The sequence below is a fragment of the Ictidomys tridecemlineatus genome, chromosome 5 (assembly GCF_052094955.1).
Source record: "Ictidomys tridecemlineatus isolate mIctTri1 chromosome 5, mIctTri1.hap1, whole genome shotgun sequence".
Taxonomy (NCBI): domain Eukaryota; kingdom Metazoa; phylum Chordata; class Mammalia; order Rodentia; family Sciuridae; genus Ictidomys; species Ictidomys tridecemlineatus.
The window spans coordinates 61,968,264-61,982,735 of NC_135481.1; the positions used below are offsets into that span (position 1 = coordinate 61,968,264).

The window sequence follows — 14,472 nt, forward strand, 5'->3', positions numbered from 1 at the left end:
GTGTGTGTATATATATATATATATATACATATAATATATATTATATATGCTATATATTTATATAATATATTATTATTTATTATATATTATATTATTTATATATCATATATATAATTTTGTAACAAAACCTCATTTATCCCTAATTCTAATATTAAAAGAGCTTGTCCTTTAGGATAAATTTTATATGAGAATTTCCAAATTTTTATTAAATGATGCTAACTGAAATTTTGGATGCCCTTTAATCCACTGCATTTCTTCATTATAGCAAATTCACATATTTTACTAAGGTCCTAGGTATGTTCATCTCCCATAGTCATTCTAAATTTAAAAGGAAAAACCTTGGTTCATTTTTATTCCTGGCACCAAGTCGTTCTCAGCTCATCAGTGCTCTGAACTGAGATTACAAGGCTTGAGAGACTTATTTGCTATTGTGCCTTCTTGCAATTGCCTGAAATGTAACCCAGAGGCCCTGAGGCTTGAAGGCTTTTAATAAGTACTTGGTTAATCAGACCCTGGAACAAGCTACATGTTGTTTACATTAAATTTAGAACAGTTTATATTTCCAAATATGGTTTGAAACATTCTTCTAAAAATTACTCTGGAAAAAAAGAACAAGAAACCAGTATCCTTTTCCCTCAATTGCTCTAAAGGGATCTACTTTGCGTTCCAGATCTCTCACTCCACCATTATAATTTTAAAAACCTGGTTGGGGGCCAAGATCTATCTTTTCCAATTCTATTGGAATCTACCACATGGGAAGGTTAGGACTTTTCTGTAAGAGACTTGCAAGGTCTTATATATCTGCTTCCACCGACATTTCTTAGAAGTTCCTAGTTAGAAGTACTTCCTATACCTAATCTGTAATCTGAAATTCCCATCCTGTGGTTGACATCCCCCAGTCTCATGACACAGGTGTGTATGCTCCAAATGGACAAGGCCATTAAAGGTTCTCACATAAGGCTTTTGTAATCTGTTAAGTGTCAGAAACTTGAATAAGTTCAGAAGTAAAAGTTAAGTGCAAGTAATTAGTCATATCTATTTTGTCTTTTGAGGGGACATTTTTAAACATTTTTTTAAGTTATAAATGGTTACAATACCTTTATTTAGTATTTTTTATTGGTGCTGAGGGTCAAACCCAGTGCCTTATATGTGCTAGGCAAGCTCTCTACCACTGAGCCACAACCCCAGCCCTTCAGGAGACATTTTGCTTTCTAATTCTCAGCAGTATCAATTAGATGAGGAATTGTCATAGTAGCTGGGATGACCCATGAACCATAGGAAAGAATTTGTAAAGGACAATAGTTTTCTGTTTGCATTGGTCAATGTTTCTTCTATCTCCCTCCTGTCACATGGAAGCAAGGTACAGTCTACATTCATATCACCCTGAATGCACCCAATCTTGTTTGACCTCAGAAGATAAGAAGGTCTACATCTGGTTAGTATTCGGATGGTAAAAAGGGGCCAGGGGACAACAACAATAATCCTTATGTTGAACATTTTCTTAAAATGAGGTAGTCATAGGTCAAATATTTGACAAAACTGAAGCTTATCTTTGACCTTTCATTATTCCTATTCTACATTCTTACGTTCCATTTCACTCACTCATTCAACAAATATTTGATTACCATCTACATATCAGGTACTATCCTAGATGCTGAGGAATCTAAAAATAAATAGTTTTGAATAAAATAGACAAAGTTTGGGGCTGGTGTTGTGGCTCAGTGGTAGAGTGCTCACCTAGCATGCATGGGGCACTGGGTTTGATCCTCAGCACCACATAAAAATAAAAATATTGTGTCCACCTAAAACTAAAAAATAAATTTAAAAAATAGACAAAGTTCATGACTTTATGGAGCTTGCGTTCTAGTTTGGGGAGATAAATAATAAACAATAGTACTCAGATGGTGAATAAGAACAATTAAAAATAAAGTTGGATAGGGGTGTAAGGGAGTGCTGGATGTGGGTGTGGGAGATGTTGCTGTTTATATAGAGCAGGACAGGCCTCATTGATAATATTTGAAATGAGACCTAATGGAAGAGAAGGAGTAGCCATTTGGAGACCAGACATTTCAAATATAAGAAACAGCAAATTCAAAGGCTTTGAGGCAGAAGCTACTGGAACATAAGAGGAACAAAAAAGATGGCTGTATGTTTGATGTGAAATAAGAAAAGAGTAGTAAGAGCTGAGGTTGGGGAGATCACTGGGGCTATGTTGAACTGGAAAGGAAGTTATTGCAGTAATCCAGCCAAAAGATTATTATGGCTTGGAGTAGAGTGGTAGCACTGGTGTTAGGGAGAAGTGGTTGAAATCTGGATATATTTTGAGGGTAGACATTACAGATTTCCTGATGAATTTACGCAGTGTGAAAGAATGCCTGATCATCTGGAAATGGGACAAAAACCTATAGTTCTAACAGTTAAATTTGCAGTGCTTATTAGAAATTTGAATGGAGACTTTGAGTGTGACAATTGAATACATGATTCTGGAGTTTGGGGCAGAAGTTCAGACTAGAGATAAATTTGGAGTTAACAGTGTATACATGGAATTTGATGCTATGAGACAAGGTGAAATCACTAAGAGAGTAAGTGATAAATAACAATGATAGGGCTGGGAATATAGCTTAAAGGTACAGCACGTGCCCAGCATGTGCAAGGGCGTAGGGTCAATCCCCAGCACCACACACAGACGGAAACACACAAAAGAATAAAATAGCATGATAAAAATGGTTAATGCACATTCTGCTGGGTTTTGTTCTAATCACTTCGTTTTATTTTTTTTTTCTTGTGGTACTGGGGATTAAACCCAGTGGGACTCTGTCACTGAGCTATATCCCCAGTCCCTTTTTATTTTGAGACAGGGTCTCACTAAGTTGCCAAGGGTCTTTCAAAGTTGCTGAAGTTGGCCTTGAACTTGCAATACTGCCTCCGATTCCCCGGTTGCTGGGATGACAGGCATGCACCACCACATCCAGCTCCTTTCAATCATTTTCACATATAAATTCACTTTTATAATAGAATAGTACTTTTATTATTTTCATTTTACAAGTGAGGAAACTGAATCTCTGAGAAATTTTGTGACTTTATTCTGATTAGATAGCTAGCAAGTGGGATTCAAACCCAAGCAGCCAGTAGTAAATTATTTAATGGTACAGCTCTGGGACACCTCAAATTTTCAGCATTCAAGGAGATGAAGAACAACTAGCATAGGAGACTGAGAAGGAAATTCTAGTGAGGTAGGAGAAATACGAGTCTTTTCAGAGTGTTTTCAGAGAAGAAAATGGAAAAAAAAATCAACTGTATCAGATACTGCTGACAGTTTACGTCAAATTAAACTTTGCATTTACCAAAGTAGCTAAAATCCGTGATCTTTTTTGTTGTTTGTTTTATGCAGTGCTGGGGATGGAAAACCTAGGGCTTCATACAAATAGAAAAAGTTCTCTTTCACACTCCCCAGCCCAACAAAGCTGATTTTTGTTTGTTTTAAGATGAGGGTCTCACTATGTTGCCCAAGCTGATATTGAACTTCTGGAATCAAGTAAACCTCTTGTCTCAGCTTCCAGTATAGCTGGAACTACAGGTACATATCACTGCGCTTACCACAAAAGCTGTTTTGAAGAATTAGCAGAGTTAAATTTCAATCATGGGCTTGGGGATGTGGCTCAAGCGGTAGCACACTCGCCTGGCATGCATGCAGCCTGGGTTCCATCCTCAGCACCACAAACAAAGATGTTGTGTCTGCCGATAACTAAAAAATAAATATTAAAAAATTCTCTCTCTCTCTCTCTCACTCTCTCTTTAAAAAAAAAAAAATCAATCATAGTGGGTTCAGGAAGGAACAGAAGGCATTACAGTCCATTCTTTGGCAGTCAGGCCAGATACCCTCAGACTCATTTATAAATTTTCACCTATGAATATGAATTAAAGCAGCAGTGAGACTTTTTTCCCATACAAATAAAATTGAAATTTGATTGGGATCTTGGTGAGAGAAAAATACAAGCAATTTTTCAGTCCTTTCCAAAAACGAATTTTAATTTCTTCTTTTTTTGACATTTAGTCTTGATCTTTTCATTTGAAAATTTTCAGTTCCAAATTTACCTACCTCTTCTCTCCCAGATAAAAATTCTTATGAGTGATGTTTTATATATCTAAATATTCCCAGTCTGAAAAAGGACCTCTCAGAAACATAAAATAACTTTTGTGATAAGTGAATGACATCCTAAGTATTAAATATACTGCCCCGAGGTAATTATTGACTTTTATTTTTATTTATTTATTTATCTTGGTGCTGGGGATTGAACCTAGCCTTGTGCATGTGAGGCAAGCACTGTACCAACTAAACTATATCCCCAGGCTGACTTCTATTTTTTCATAAGAAGTCCAAATATCTTTTCTATATGTACTTGTCATTCAAATTTAGATTTTTTTTTTGTAGTGGGAATTGAATGCACTGTCTTGTGCCTGCTAGGCAAGCACTCTATCATTGAGCTATATCTTAGTGTGCCATTCAAATTTAGAAAAAGGTTTGTCTTTATTTAAAATTTAATTTTTTAAAAAAATTTAAATCGACCAATAAATTCTACTCTCAGAGATTTTTCAAGTATACTGTACAATAGGCACCATGTTGAGTCTTTAGTTTATTCCTTCTTTACTACTTTAATTTATTCTTACTATTTAACTGAAATTTTCTATCCTTTGACCAACACCTTCCCAACTTGCCCTGTCCCAGATCTATTTTTTTTTAAAAACCATGTGTTAAAGTTTTGGTTTTCTTCTTACCCTAGGTCTTTCACTGTGGTTTATTCTTTGTTTCTAACTACCCCCTCCCAATTAGCTAGGAAAGTTCCTCTTGATATAAGACCTTATCTTTCTTTGAATCCACAAAGCACCTGATTTTCATTTGTCATACTTTCCCTTGTATTTTATTTGTCTTCTCCTTTGTCATGTGTTTCTATTCCTACAGCATAATAGCACAAAGAAGCGCTCAGTATAGCTGGATATAGTGGCTCATACCTGTACTTCTTGTGACTCAGGAGGTTGAGACAGGAGGATAGCAAGTTTAACGCCAGCCTCAACAATTTATCAAGACCCTCAGCAACTTAGTAAGATCCCATCTCAAAAAATAAAAAGAACTGGGTTTCTAACTCACTGGTTGAATTCCCCTGGGTTCAATTCCTAGTAACAAAAAACCAGTATATTTTTTACTAATGAGTGAACATGTGTTAAAGTCAATTCAGTTGAATAATACCTGTACTAAATTATACTAATGCTAACTGTAGACAGTGGTACTTTCCACTGTAATATTATATTCCATGTAATATTAACTATGTAATGTTCTTAGCTTAGGGATGTAATATTTTTAGCTAGATCTATTAAAAGATTAGATAGTATTATAAAATATCAAACTAACAATACTAACTAAATCTAATCAAATTAGAAAAGCTTATGATTTCCTTTTTGTTACAAAATATCTATTTGTTTCATAACTTCTCTTATATCTGAAGCAGTGAATACTCTGCCTTTAATTCATATTATCCTTGATCATCTGGTACATACAATTATAAGTGATTTGGCTATGAATTCATTTATGATAACCTGGCTTTTACTAGCACAAAGAAGATATATAATAACTTAAAGATTTCACCCATAATGGTAAATGGTAGAATTTGAAAACTGAGATTTCAGACCTGTTACAAACGACTGAAATGAAATCTTAATATGTTCTCCAAAATTTTTAATGAAATAAAACAGTATGACATTTTACTACATAAATATCTAATAAGGGATATTGGCAGATGACAGGTAAGCAATTGCCCAGAAGGAAGAAAGTGTTTTTTTTTAATACTAAGGTTATTCTCCTCCATTCACTTGATTTTACAGTTCAGATTTCATTACTCACCCATAATACTTAGTTACAAACTTGCTAGGGTGACTCAGCAGGTCAATTGCTTTGTGACAAGGATAAACAACACTTCAGACAGAAGGTTTCAAAATAACTGATTACCCATTTCATTCTATTTGTGGATGACTATTATATTCTCTTAACCTCTTATGCTATTCATGTTATAGTTCAAATACAGAGGATGCCAGAATCTTAAAACCAGAAACAAAATAAAAACTATCTTATGTCACAGATGAGAAAATTGAGGTCCAAGAAGATTGTCACACATCCAAATCACAGAACTATTTAGCAACAAAGCTGAAACTGCAATCCAATCAGCTTGCCTCCAATTTCTATACCTTCTACTCTTCCAGCTTCATTTTTCTTCCATACAAGACCAGTTTGATTTGGGTTTTCTGGCATGGCTTTTCACCAAAGAGTAGATTTTTCATTCATCTTTTGAAATGAAAATATCTTTAGAAGGAAAATAATATTTTATGGCACTTTATAAAGGAATTTCCATAATTTGAGATTAGTAGCTGCTCTGCTATTCACACCAATAAGTGATCGTCATTTTTTTTAAGATTGAGATCCTATAACTTGGGAATTTAAGTGACTGGGTTAGCAAGAGTAGATACCTGGGGTTCATTTGAATTGAGGTGATTTGGAAAAAGCCCTGGACCAGGATATTGGAAGGTATGATGAAAAGGTATTATTTAAAGAGATCATTTTTACAACAGTTAGATTAGTGATCCATAACTAACAGGAAGTGATTCTGATCCCCAGGAGACCTTTGGCAATGTCTGGAAACATCTCTGATTGTTACAATGGGAAAGGATATACAACTGGCATCTAGAGGTCAGAATGCTGCTAATCATTCTACAATACACAGGACAACTCCCACAAGACAAATAATTCAGCCTAAATAAAGCCAAGGTTGAGAATCTGTAAATCAGAGGGAGAAAATTCATTGAGAAACTGGAGGAAGATTCTTGGCTTGTTATTTTATGTATTTTTAATACACTTTAAGTATTTAAGACACTATAATCCCAGCAGCTTGGGAGGCTGAGGCAGAGGATCAGGAGTTCAAAGCCAGCCTCAGCAGCTTAGTGAGGTCCTACGTAACTCAGCGAGACTCTGCCTTTCTGAAACAAACAAACAAACAAACAAACAAAAAAAGGCAAAAGCAAATAAATTACATAAACTAATCTTTATTGTTGTTTTTCCTGCTCAAATGTGGCTAACAGTTTCTAAGAATTCTGGAGACCATTTACCTGTAGTTCTCAAATTCTCATGGCAACTTTGTGGAGGAATATAGATCAAGAAGACTGTTCAGTTGAATAAATTTGGAGCTGGTTGTCCATTTGTATTCAAAAGTCTATTGAGGAATATTTGATGGCAAGAGTATTAAGGTCTCTAGTGGCATTGCAGCAGAATTCTGTCCTTGGCTTTGTATTATTTGACATTTATAAACAACTTGAAAAAAGACTTGGATAGATTGCTGTTTAGATTTGAATACAATGATCCAGGAAAGGTAGGACTACAAAAGATCTTGACTACTTGGAATGATAGTTTGCTAAAGTCAGAGCATCACAGTTCACTAGAACACTGACAACCCACAGGTGTCCATAGGAGAGTTAAGGGCAAGAATGTGTGTGGGAAGGACCTGGGGGACATTGGAAATGACAATAAAGAAAACGGTAAGAAGAAATGAGGAAAGACAATAACTGAATATCAGAAGACTTTGAGGATAATCTACGTGTGACCCTTTAGGAATGTGGAATTAATCTGAATAGGCAGATTTGGGCTTAGTAGAAGTTTGATTAGCAAATATTAGAACTGTTCAAAGTCGGATAAGAAGCTTTGTAGAGCTCTTGCTTACTATCAAAACACCCTTTATGATATTAGAGGAAATAAAGCAAGCCGGAGGCTTTCAGAAGTGATGAGGCAAGCTGGCCAAGGCTGGCATGTGCCTGTGGTCTCAGCTACTAGGGAGAAAAGAGTGGGAGGATCGCTTGAACCCAGGAGTTTGAAACCAACCTGGGCACACAGTGAGCCCTCATCTCAACAACAAAATCAGTGCTAAAGCAAATATTCTGGAACAGTATTTCCCCCCAGACCCCATTTCAGTCCTTTCTGAATTCCATTTCCCCCGGACTCGCTTTCACAGCACCTTCCCGAGTCCCGCCCTATTCAGAAGGCGGCATGGGCACGCTCTGGCCTAAGTAACTAAATCCACTCCAGAGAGTTTTTGTGAAACAGCTGTGGCCCTTGGCATCTTTCCTTTCTGGTTTGCAGAACTCTGTCCCAGCTTTTCGTAGTCGTATGTGGAAGCAAGGAATTCTTCCGTGGGACATTACACACATCCAGGTGTTTGTGTCTTCTTTCTTTCTTTCTTTCTTTTTTTTTTTAAAAGCAAGTGTTAAGATTTTGCGACGTGCCTGACAGGACGTGAGAAGCCGGCTCAAGGGGAATCGGGATTTTTCTTGGGAGATGACAGTCATCCGGGGACAGAGGGCCACAGCGCCACAGGGCTGTAGAGGGTTAGGCGCTCCCGACTCTGGCTCAGAGATATATCAGGTCCTCACAAAACCCACCCGAGGGTTTAACCCGAAGCGGCCTCCCAATTCCTGAGAGCGCGACAAGGTTCGCATTTTATAGTTAGAGGCGCGCGACTGCGCGCGACCCACCGCACAGAGCTACAGAGCAGACCAATGAGTGGGCACTCTCTTCGCGCCGGCTCGGGATTGGACGAACCGCGCCAGCCTCTCAGCCTGACAGTGGGCGGGGCGCGCCGGGGAGGGACTGGGATAGGCGCGTCCGCTGCGCCAGAGTCCCGGGGGCGCGTGCGCGGTCTCGCGGCGGCCGCGGGGGCCGGTCTCGCGCGGTCTCGAGTTGGAGTTGCTGGCGGCGACGGCCGCGACGGAGGAGGCTGGCGGTGGGGAGGGGGTGGAGACTAAAGATCCTGAGGTGGGGAATCGAGAGTTTCTGGATTCTTTATCCGGTATTTTGAGGGCCACCGGAGGGCTGTGGCTTTTGCAGTGTTAAGGAGCAGCTGGGGCGCGAAGGTTGGCGGCGCCGTGGCGCGGAGGTAAGAGGCGGACCGGTGGCAGCTGGGTTGTGGAGATCTTAATCAACAGGTCCGCGGGAGCGCGGCGGGGGAGGGGCGGCAGGGCTGGTCCCCTCGTTCCCTCCCCCACACGCCGCGCTCGGGCGGGGGCTGGACCCCCAGGCTGCCCGGCCAGCAGCGCCTGGCAGTGGGATCGGTAGCTGCGGCGGGTGCGAGTCCAACCTTTGTCCCTCAAAGGAACGCTGCCTGCGCGGTGCCCGCTCCCTGTGCCTTGGCCAGGGACGCACCTTGGCGCGGGCTCCAGCCCGCCCCAGCTGAGTTGCGGGTCGCGCGGCTTTGAGTCGTCTGCCTGCTGAGCCTGGGCCGGGAGTTGGCGACACTGGGGACGCCTTTCTGGCCGGTCGGGAAGTCGGCGGGGGAAACACTTTCCTTTAGAAGACGGAATGTAGCCGGCGTTCCACTGACTGAGTCAGCTCCTGGTATTCTGTTACTCCTTGCGTTCTTTAAACAGATAAACAGTTCCTGCTTCCTTGTGGCGCTTTGAAAGGAAAACCTAATTTCGTTAATGTTTTCTGATAATTTGCTCTGAGATTGTAAATTAGACTTGGAAGCCTGTAAATTGTAATCTATTTTCATTGAAAAGCCCTTTAGATGATCTCTGTTATAAATTATGTAACTTCCTAATGATAACTCATTTTCTGTTTAGTTGATTGACACAGTAATGCGTGTGGAATTTAGGTTTCGGTCGAAAGATTTTTCCAGGCCCTTTATGAAGTACGATATAGTGTGAGTTTGTCCCGTTTCTCCTTTACAATTCTAAGAATTTTGATTTAGAAAGTCTGTATAACAAAAATTGATTCAAGTATTGATTTGACTTACAAGATGAAAAGTGTTATTTTAAAAAAGCAATGTCATGTTTTAGTAATCGTACTGTAATTACCCTTTTGAATTATACCAGACATTAATAACCTATTAAATTCTGCATAGGAACAAATGACGTGTTGGTTATTGGTGTCTTTGAAGTGTAAATTTTGACGGTAATGAAAATTATTAAATAAGCTTTCTTGAATAGGAACTACTATTTTTTTTTACGAGATTCCTGTGAACATAACATATTACGGTTTTAAAAGCCTGTCTAAACTATTGTGGCATACTGAAATTATCAAAATGTAAGCGTTTTATGTATGAAATAGGTAAAAATATGAAAAGCATTATTTTTTCGTTGTTTTAAAACAGTTGAGTGAATCTTACCATGTATGACTTACTTGGATGTCTTGGCTAAGACAGACTTGACAAGGGGGCTCAATAATATTAACTCGTTTTAGAATGTTAAAATAAGAGAGGTTATATAAATTCTACATAAGAGTGACTCAGGTCAGTACAGTGGTTTAGCTATTTATATGACCTTCCTGAATTATATTTATTAAAAATCTGTTCACAGATATACCAAGAAATTTGGTCTGTTTATACCTCAGTACACCAAGATGTCCTATTTCTCTGTGATTTTTTTTTTCTGATTTTAGTGTGTTTGGAAAAAAGAGTATCTTAACATGTGATTTAGAACATAATTTTTTATTATATACTTATTGAATCACAGAAATATTGAGTTGAAAGCAGTTGCTGTGGTTATAGAGTTTATCTTCATTTTCCAGGAAAAAGAAAGGTTTGTAGAAATAGCCTATAGTTTGAGTGCTAACTAGTGATGGACTTGGAACTAGATGCTGAAATGATTGTCTCCATATTCCAAGTTCAGCGTCTCCTTACTTAATCTTAAATAAATTAATATATTCCCATCTCCAAATCATACAAGTGGTTCATAGGGTCAGTTCTTTCCCTTAAGCATCCCCCACTTTTTTTTTTTTTTAAGTGGAGTACAGGGGATTGAACCCAGGGGTACAGTACATTGAGACAGGGTCTCCCTAAGTTGCTGAGGTTGACCTCTAACTTGAGATTCTCTTGCCTCAGCCTCCAGAGTAGCTGTGATTACTGGTGCATGCCACCATACTGGCTTCCTTTTCCTTTTTTCAATATTTCAAACAATGTTAAATGAATATTCTTGTGCATGCCTCTGAGCACATGTGTGGTGGAAATTCATGATATTTGTAAAGGGGAATTGCTGATAATAGGTTGATGTTCATTTCCAGCTTTACTAGTTACAGCCATATTACCCTTTAAAGGTGTAATGATTTTCATTCCTACCAATAGTGGTTTCTCATTCTTGCCTACAAATGGCATTGTCAGATTTTTAAAATTTCTGCCCATTTGAATAAGAAATTATATATGTTTCCTTTCTTTAAAAAATATTTTTTACTGCATACTACCAGGCAAAATACAGAACAGTTCCATCACCTAAAATCTCCTTGTGTTACCCTTTTGTAGTCAACTTTCCCCTATCTTTTATCCCTGGGAACCAGTGACTGTCTCTCCATGTAATTTTCTTTTCTTGAATATCATTTAAACGGAATTATACAATACTTAGCTTTTTGTTTCTGCTTTTTTTCATTTGTTTGCATATATTGGAAATTCAGCCATGTCATTGAGCAAATACACATTCCTTATATTTTATTGTTGAGTATCCTATTTCTTTATATAGATGTACCATCAATTCACTAATTGAAGGACATTTGAGTTGATTTCTTTCTTTCTTTTTTTTTTTTTTTTGGTGAACATGTCTGCTTTTCTTCTGAGTATATACCTGAAAGTGGGATTGCTGCTCATATGGGTAAAGTTGCTTAGCGTTGTTAAACAAAACAAAATCCTAGTCTGTGATAGGCAGAATAATAGTCTTTAAAGATGTTCTTGCATGTGCATTGGTGCACCCCTGTAATCCCAGTGGCGGGCTCAGGAGGCTGAGGCAGGAAATTGCAAGTTCAAAGCCAGTTTCAGCAATTTAGTGAGGCCTTAAGTACTTTAGCAAGACCATATCTCAAAAAATAAAAAGCAGGTAAGGATGTGGTTCAGTGATTAAGCATCCCTGAGTTCCATCCCTGGTATGCGCCCCCCCCCAAAAAAAATGTTCTAATAACTATAACCTGTGAATACGTTTGGTTACAAGGCAAAATTGAAAAATTGAATTAAGGTTGTTAATTAGTCTCAATACAATAATACTAGAGGGCCCAAGTATCAGAATTGCCTTTTAAAAAGGAATGAGAAGGGGCTAGGTGTGGCTCAAGTGGTAGAACGCTGCTTCCTAGCTTGATGCAGGCTCTGGGTTCCATCCTCAGCACTACATAAAAATAAATAAATAAAGGTATTGTGTCCAACTACAACTAAAAAATAAATATTAAAAAAGGGAATGAATTTGGCATGAACATACATTATACACAGAGTTACGAAAAATTGTGCTGTGAATGGATAATTATGAATGTAATGCATTCCACTATTGTCATGTATGTAAGAAAAAAAAAAGAAATGAGAAAAGCTAAAGAATAGTGTGGAAAAAACTGTAACAATGGAAATTGGGTCAGCAAGATGCAGGGTTGCTGGCTTTGAAGAGGAGAGGAGGCCCCAAGTGAAGGAATTTAGGTAATCTCTAGAAGATGGAAAATGCTAGAAAAAGAATTAATCTTTAGAACCTCTAGAAAAGAAAGCAGCCCTGCCCAAACCTATAGATTTGTATACAGAGTGTTCTGTAAACCTACAGATCTGTAAACTGGTAATTTGTGGGTGTTTTGTTTTGTTTTTTTGGTCCTGGCAATTGAACCAGGGGCGTTTAACCACTGAGCCACATCCCCAGTCCTTTTAAATTTTTGTTTTATTTTGAGAAAGGGTCTCACTAAGTTACTTAGGGCCTCCATAAGGCTTGCCTGGACTTGCAGTCCTCCTGCTTCACCCTCTGAGTCGCCAGGATTACAAGTGTGTACCACCTTGCCCGACTCAAATCTGTGTTGTTTTAAGACTTCTAGTTTGTGCTAATTTGTTACACCGGCATAGTAAATGAAAACATTGTCAAACTTTTTTAAAAAATATATATTTATTTATTTTTAGATGTACATGGATACAACACAATCCCTTTATTTTTATGGGGTGCTGAGAATCAAACGAGCACTCTTCTGCTGAGCCAAAATCCCAGCCCCAAAACATTGTCAAATTTTTTAAAGCACTTTGCATTCCCACTAGTATATATGAGAGTTCCAGTAACTTTATATTCTCATCAGCAGCTTGGTATGGGCAATCTTTTTAATTTTAGCTATTCTAAAAGGTATATAATAGTATCTCATTGTGGTCTGTAATTGCAGTTCCCTTGTGACTAATCATGTTAAGCAGATTTTCATGTGCTTCTTTGCTGTCTTTTATCTTTAGTGAAGTGTCCAAATCTTCTGTTGATTGATTGATAGGGTCTGGCTCTGTTGCACACGCTGGCCTTGAACTTTGGGGCTCTAGGGATTCCCCTACCTGAGGCTCCTGAGCTGGGACTATATGCTTGTTGTACCTTGCCCAGCTTAGATTGTTTTCTTAAAGAGTTCTTTTTTGGGGGGCAGGATGCTGAGGATTAAACCTTGGGCCTTGTTCATGCTAAGCAGGCACTCTACCACTGAACTGCAACCCCAGCCCCAGATTTTGAGAGTTCTTTGTTGTCTTTTGTCAAATAAGTATCCTGCCAAGATTTTCTCCCAGTCTGTGGTTTGCTTTTTCATTCTCTTAGTAGTGGCTTTTGAAGTTTTAAAATTTTGATGAAGCCCAAGTCACCAATTTTTATTTTATGAATCTTACCTTTTGCCATTGTGCTCAGAATTTTTTGCCTTATCCAAGGTCACGGATTTTTTCCTTATATTGTTTCTACATATTTTATATTTGCATATTTTACATTTAGATGTATGTTTGTTTTAAGTCAATTTTTACATGAGAGTACTATAAGTAGATTTTTATTTATTTTCTTTTGTTGCTACCTGATGGTTTCTTGAAAACATCCTCCTTTCTCACTGAATTGCCCTTGTCTGTTAAAATCCACAAGATACGAACAACTTCTATTCCATTGATCTGTTTATCTATACTTTTGCCAGTAACACACTGTCTTATCACAACTTAAACATATCTTGACATCAGTGAGTCCTCCAGCTTAATTCTTTTTCAAAACTGCTGTGATTATTTTAGTTTCTTGGCCTTTCACAAACACACACACACACACACACACACACACAAATCTGTTGGGCTTCTGATTGGGATTATGTTTGATCGATAAATCAACCTGACATTTTAACAGTATTGAGTCTTCTAATCTATGAAAACAGTATTCTCTTCATTTACTTATGTCTTTGATTTCTTTCATGAGGGTTTTATAGTTTTCAACATATAGATCCTTCAGTTAATTTATTAGGTCTGTACCTAAGTATTTAGGTACAGACCTAATAAATTAGGTTCTGTTGGTTCTGTTATAAAGGATAATTTTTTTTTAAGAGAGAGAGAGAGAGAGAATTTTAATATTTATTTTTTAGTTTCGGTGGACACAACACCTTTGTTTTGTATGTGGTGCTGAGGATCAAACCCGGGCCACACGTATGCCAGGCGAGTGTGCTACCGCTTG

At 38.0% G+C, this 14,472-nt stretch overlaps 1 protein-coding gene across 4 annotated transcripts in view; it reads left to right on the forward strand.

Annotated features, from left to right (window-relative positions):
* The first annotated feature begins 8,756 nt into the window (after window positions 1-8,756).
* Pals1 (protein associated with LIN7 1, MAGUK p55 family member) overlaps window positions 8,757-14,472 on the forward strand; it is a 90,763-nt gene continuing 85,047 nt past the window's right edge. Inside the window, exon 1 of one of the 4 annotated variants that reach the window (XM_005322808.5) lies at window positions 8,757-8,969. The gene's annotated coding sequence lies outside the window, so the exon portion shown is untranslated. Of the gene's footprint in view, window positions 8,970-9,155; window positions 9,428-14,472 lie in introns of those variants that run through there. The other 3 variants (XM_013357509.4, XM_021724819.3, XM_040276118.2) reach the window with 3 other exon arrangements.